This window comes from Cajanus cajan, chromosome 9 (genome assembly GCF_000230855.2).
Source record: "Cajanus cajan strain Asha chromosome 9, NIPB_CcT2T_4, whole genome shotgun sequence".
NCBI classification, from domain to species: domain Eukaryota; kingdom Viridiplantae; phylum Streptophyta; class Magnoliopsida; order Fabales; family Fabaceae; genus Cajanus; species Cajanus cajan.
The window spans coordinates 15,424,950-15,432,101 of record NC_138525.1 but is presented as its reverse complement, the minus strand read 5'-3'; the positions used below and the strand labels follow the sequence as shown (position 1 = coordinate 15,432,101).

Genomic DNA, 7,152 nt, shown 5'->3' with positions numbered 1-7,152 from the left:
TTGTAAAGGATTATTAAAAACAACTTTGATGTAAAATTTAAATGTGAGTAAAAGTTTAGACATATGCATATTCAAACTAGAAAGGTCTATACAAGTTAATTATTTTTCTATTAGATTCATGTTAAAAATGGTAAAGGTTGATGCCTAACAAGATTCAAAATATGATATTATAGTTAGTTTTGGGTTAGATATATAATGCCTGCTATAAATTTTGGAAGACCACTTTGAAGACAACATTGGTAGTTGTCTTTAATGATTGTCTATCTTTGTCATGGATTAAAATCTTTAATCTAGATTTAGATTGAACTCGAGAAATTGTCACATATAATTGTCTATGGCTAAAAACTAGCTTAGGCGAGTACAATCCAACATTTTCCAATGACTTGACCTAGTGATTTATTGATTGTCATGGCATATGAGAAAATGATAGCAAATTGTCTCCTACAAAGTTGGAATGGCCATGGAGATTAAGAAGGAAACATGGACATCCTTGATATGTAGATTATGTTCCCTAATTTTTTGCCAGTTATAACTCTTACTCTTGCTTCAATGACATGATTAGCTAGTCTTGTGACAACAAAACTAGTACCATTGCGTAAAATATTAGATTGATCTATATTCCTTAATAACATAATTGGTGTTCCAAGGCTGATTTTATCTTATGATAAGGAAGTCTGAATGTTTTGAGAGATTTCAAAAATCCACTTGTAAGTGCTTCAAATGTTTGATTTTCAATTGTTTCAAGCTTGTCAATCGAGTCTGAACTTAGATATTCCTTTTTATCACCTAAAATCAATTGAATTTAATATAATTACCTTAAGTAACAACTGAAAAATGTATTTAGTGTTATAATTCTACATGATATAGTTTAATCAACATATTAAAAGCAATACCTGAAATCAAAGATAGAACATAATCATTAATTTGATCGACAACCTCAACTCTTGATGCCAAAATAGCTCTAAACTTCAATAATTGTTCATCTTTGTATTTTTTAATGAATCAGGATATATGCTTCAAATGATTGCATTTATAGGATCATTAAAATTTGTAATAAAAACTTCTTTTAGAATGTTAATAGAAACATAAACATCATTTGGTTTAGATAGTTTTCCATTTCCAATGTCCAAAATCCAATATGAAAATTCATTGAGCTTTAAGTAGATGTGTTGTTCAAGTTTATTAGTAAGCACATATTTTTAGTCAAAGTTAATACCTGATAGTAATCCAAGAAATATGGTGCATTAATTTTTGCATGCATAATATCATAATAACTCCCTCTTGGAATGACTAGTAAAATCTATCTCTAGTCTCCACAAAATATAATGACTTTCTCTCCAAAGACTAAGGTATTGTCATTACCCACTCTCATGATATCCTTAAGGGTTTTATCAAGTGTTTCGAAACAAAATTTATGTGTCATTGGAGCTTTATCCCATATAATCAACTTTGTTAATTTGAGAAACTTAGCAAGTTCACTTCCTTGGTGAATGTTACAAATTGTGTTATCCAAAGTGGGAGCTAGAATTTTGAATTTTGAGCAAGTTGTTTTACCCATAGGCAATAAGAAAGATGTTATACCATTGGATACTACTGTTAGCACAATTTGTCATTAAGATCTTGATATAAAAGCTAATGTATTCCACATGAAATTTTTTCCAATGCCTCCATATATAACCATATAAGAAAAATCTGTCATCTTGTTGATTTTGAATTGTTTGCATTACTTGTTAAAATATACTCCTTTATTCATCTACCATAGTTATGAATCATAATGAATAATTAGTTAAGATATCAAATATAGTAAGTAAACAAAATACTTTTCATTGGTAAAAAAATCTTTATTATCAGTAATAGGATTAAATAAATTTGGAATTGATTTTTTAACATTGCTCAAAGGCCACCACTTGAAGGCTCATTGACTGAAGGCCACCACTTGAAGGCTCACTAGCCAAAGGCCACTGCCTGAAGGCGAAATCTTGTATATAGTTATAAAATATTTCATGCATATGATGCATGCCTCATGTACAAGACTTAGTGCACAATTCTCATCATATCATAACCACTAGTACACATCACATTGCTTTATCACAAACTCAAGTCATTCGCATACCATATCATCATTGATTCATTATCGTATCACACATTGTCATCATCTCACATCTCATCATTCACCAATGTTTCAAATGTTGCACACAACATTCTCAAGTCAAACTTTAACATTTCATATCACATCAAGCATATTATCTCATATCACATATATGAAGTTCTCATTTCATGCATAAATATTTCATATAATGCACATGACATAGAAGCATCTCATATCTTAGACAAGCATAAGGACTCAAACACAAGTTTTTAAGACATAAATCCATACCTTTATCATAACTCATCACTCATAACGTATTCATAAATACCCCATCTCAAGCATTATCTTTCTTAACTATTGATATAGGAAACTGCAATTACTTCCAAGATTAAGCACTAAAAGATAAAACAAGTCATCATTACAACTAACCAACTATATCTTCTTAAGTTTCTACGACATTGCAGGGTTTAAACACAATATTTAGAATTATACTTATGATATTAAGTTTATCTAAATTATAGTTGAAGGATTAGAAAATTATCTACAACTTCTATGTTAATCTCAAGAATTAATTCTATCATCTATTATTTTTTAAAATTACAATATCATAGCATTTCAACCTAATTTTAATTGTTTTGCATCTACTCACTAATTTGATCATAACTTGAGTTCTAAACATCCTTTTTGGGTGATTCCAATGGAATTGGAAATCTAACATTCAAGGCTAAAACTATTATGAAGATTACAAAACCTAATTTGATAATTTAAATCTCCTCACAAGGCTAAGAAAAATCACAAATTGCATTTTGCGCACAGAACATAACGCTCATGTTTTAACTCACATAACTTAGTAATTACTAAACATTTTTATGTTATTCTTGAGTATAAATTGTAGTTTCAAATGTCTATTTTCTAATCCAACAATCATAACTCAATTTGGTTAATCACATATAGAGAAATCACATATAGAGAAATCACATAAATATTGAGGTTCATTCGTACCAATATTTTTAGAATAAAGCACAACTCACATCCAAACTCAGTTATCCCAATCCAATTGGTAAAAATATAGATTAAAGCCTAAAACTACTATGTTATACCATCAATTACACGATCCCAACATTAATTTCACCTGTTCATATTCATTACTTCTATTCTTTTAGTTTATTCCATTCTTAGGGTTCCACTCGAGAACTCACAAACACTTATAGATTCAAAATAGAGAGAATTATACAGATCAAACACATGATTATTTCCTATTATCATAATTAAAATACATAAAGATTCACATATAACACAGATTCACGATTACAATCAAGATCAAGATTTATCCCTCATACACCATACACAAAAAAAAATGGGATTGAGAATCAATCTCGCTATCTTGTAGATAACCTATACCTCAGAGCGAGACCCTCACTCCTCCCTTACCTCAATGATCGCCAAACTCCTGATGCAGATCTTTGAGGTCGTCTTCGACTACCTCTGGTTCTTCCTTCATTTTCACGTTCAAATTCATTCAAAAACCCTAATCTATATGGTCCAAAATACAAAATCAAAACATATGAAACATATACTAATATAATATATACAAGTAGGGTATCTCAATGTGTGGCCCAAGTGAAGAGCAGCTTGGGCCCACCAAGCCCACCAGGCTCTAAAACAACCAATCTAGTCCATTCTTTTTGGGATCCTTCAATGTGTCACCTCTTGACCTCATTAGCGTGATTTCATCAGAACATCAGTTGAAATGATTATCGTTATCTCATCTTGATCCCCATGGTTAAATCATATATATACCAATTAATGCTCCAACAAAATTGATGTCCTTGTTGGACAATATTATAAAAAGTCTCAAATACGCATGAAACATGGTAGACTTATTGATTCCAAATATAAGAAATTTTTCATTTAGAAAAGAAGCTAAAAATCAAGATGGTAAAATCAAGAATATAAAAAGTTTAAAAGATTTTCCTGACATAATTAATAAATTTCAGAAGGACTCAGATATCTAAAATTTGTGAAAACAAAAAGATTTCAAATTATGTCATGAATGGAATATGATGAAACCAAAATGAAATCAACATTAACGATGTATTTACATATAATATAAAATTAAATATAATAAGTGATATTGAGCATCAAGAACCAAAGTTCATCAAAATTTATTAACAAAGAAATGATTGGTCAAAATAAAAAAATGTAATTGAAATAAAAATTATTATTCATAACAATTAAGTCATTGATTTATTTATTATCCTCCGCCGTAAAAGAAAAATAAAAATGGGAAAAGTCATTTTGTTTTGCCCTTCTTCTCCAAATAGTTTAATCAAACAAGTATTAGTTGATTACTGGATTGGCATGAGTGAGATATCACAAGGCAGTCGATTTCTATTTACTCGTGTTTGTGTTTGGTCTTTGTTCATATCTCATTATTACTTCTCTTACAAATGTTAGTATATATCATTCTTCTTTTTATAATTTAGATAAAATACTAATGTTTCTTTCACATTCCTAATTTGTTATTATAACAGCCTTAATTACCCGGTAAAAAGTTAATTAATTTTTTTATAAAATTAAAAAAGTGTAACATTATCATTGTTGATAAAAAAAAAACAAAAAACCTAGAAAGTACCATAAAGCATCGTCCATATGTTTGTGTTCATCTTGGAAGGTATTAATTTTTATAATAAATATATTTTTGTATAGATAAATTTGAAAAAGATAAAATTTAAATCTAATATTATAGATATTGTTGTTGTTTTCTAAGAAAAATTGGAATATATATATATAACCAATTTGGACTGGTGTGCATGACAGGGATGCACGTCACTTAACCAAGTAGTCAGAGTTTAATTCTTAACTCTTATGAATAAAGAAAATTCAAGTTGAAAGAGGATGTCTACCTATTTGGTGTTTGTCAATCTCTCGTGAGAGACTGTCTTTGTGTTTGATGGGAAATACTCCTAGGTAACGAACAAGAAAAAATATTTATATAAATATGTTCCTTTTCCCTTTTATTAAAATATAACTTTTAAAACAATATTCTTAATCTTTTTTACTTTTACTTTCTTATTTTACACCTCCAAGATTTAATTTAACACTTTCTCTTTCTTTTCAAAACACGTCATTCTCTTCTTCTAGTAGTTTTCACATGCTCACTCAACCTCACCCTCACCTATTTTTTTTGGGTAGTTTTAATTCTTTTAGTTTTTATATTACCCTTTTTCTTCTTTTAATTTTCACATTGTTACCCTTTCCTTCTCCTCATTCAATTTTAACACACACCTAAGTTCTAAAATTGGTATGTGACGATGTTGTAGGCACCATTTGACTTTCTCAATAATGTCGAGAGTATCAAGCTATACGTGCACTTTTTCCTCCAAACAATTTCTCCCCTTTCACATGCACTTTTGGAGAGCACAACATTTAAGATTTTGTTCTGAAAAATACTTTATGGAACACTAATTTTATGTTTCGAAAAGTACTTTTCAAAATAGTAAAATTAGTGTTCTAGAAAATATTTTTTAAAATTGTGTTTTCTACATATTTCTGGAAAAAAAATATTTTGAACGTTAAATTTACTATTCCGAAAAGAACTTTTCAAAATTACGTAAAAAAAACACATTTTACCAAATTTTCTAGAAGATTAATTTTATTATTTTGAAAAGTACTTTCAGGAATACTATAAATAAATTTAGGATTCTTTTTTTGAAAGTATAAAAAAAAATTCAATGGAACACCACCTTTGTCCTCTGCCATCCATTCTATACATTCCTGCATGTAACTCACAAAAAAAATTCAACCAACTATTTCTTAATGTTGCACACAAGTAATATTAAGTAAATTACAAAAAAATATATAAATAAAAAAATGTAATTCAACACATTAATTTGTATCTTATATTAAATATAGGGAACAATGAGGGTTGAGTGAAAAATTAAGGTTTAAAGAACGATAAAGTTGAAAAAGAAAAATAAAATTTAAAAATACAAAGATAAGATATGATTGTCTTGATTATTAAAGAGAAAAAATCAATAACTAAAAACTACAAAATATAAAATCAAGAAAGAGTGACTAGAGATAAGAACTACAAAAAGAATGAAAGAAGTTGCGAATGAAAAAGATAATTTAAAAATTAAACTTAAAATAAGAAATTAATTAAAAGAGTATCTTATGAATTTTTTATTGAATGAAGAGAACAATGAAGGTTGAGTGAAAAATTAAAATTTAAAGAAAGTTAGAGTTGAAAATGAAAAATAAAATTTAAAAATACAAAGATAATGTATGACTATTTTGATTACCAAAGAGGAAAAATCAAGGACAAAAAATACAAAGAATAAAATCAAGAAAGAGTGACCAGAGAGATGAACTGCAAGAAGAATGAAGGAAGCAACAAATGAAAAAGATAATTTAAAATAAGAAATTAATTAAAAAGGTATTTTAAGTTTTTTTTTAAATAAATAGGATGTATATTAATATAAAAAATGAATAGGATGTATATTAATAAAAAAAAATTACAAAGTGATATCATGAGCCAAATTGAAATTTCACTTAGAGATGAAAACATGTTAAACCTTAAATATGGTCTGACTTGACTTATTTGAAGTCTGGTATAACTAGACCTATTTAATAAAAAAGTCAGATTTAGAATTTTAAAAAAAATCTATTTATTTAAAAAAGATAGACTTAGACTTATAAAAAAAATTTGTTAGACCAATTTATTTATTTATATGATATATAATAAAAGTTAATATACATATTTTATTTTTAACAATATAATAAAATAAATAAAATTTTAATACATAAAATTCCATTGTCAATAATTTTGACATTTCCATCGCACTTAAACATTTTATATTTTCTGCTTATATGAAATTAAAAATAGAAACTCTACCAATTACATCTTTATCACTTGTTCATTCTATTCATTTTCATGAATAATTTAATATGTTTTATTATGGATATTTTCTTTTATCATTGCTTGCCCGTGATGGTACATTAGTGCACATGAGATACGCATGATTTATCCCTTTTATATTAGTTTTTCTTTTTTAATTTTA

The 7,152-nt window shown here is 27.4% G+C and overlaps 1 pseudogene; it reads right to left on the bottom strand.

Moving 5' to 3' along the window:
* Nucleotides 1-202: 202 nt before the first annotated feature.
* On the bottom strand, nt 203-3,809 carry LOC145951968 (uncharacterized; annotated as a pseudogene).
* Nucleotides 3,810-7,152: the final 3,343 nt, after the last annotated feature.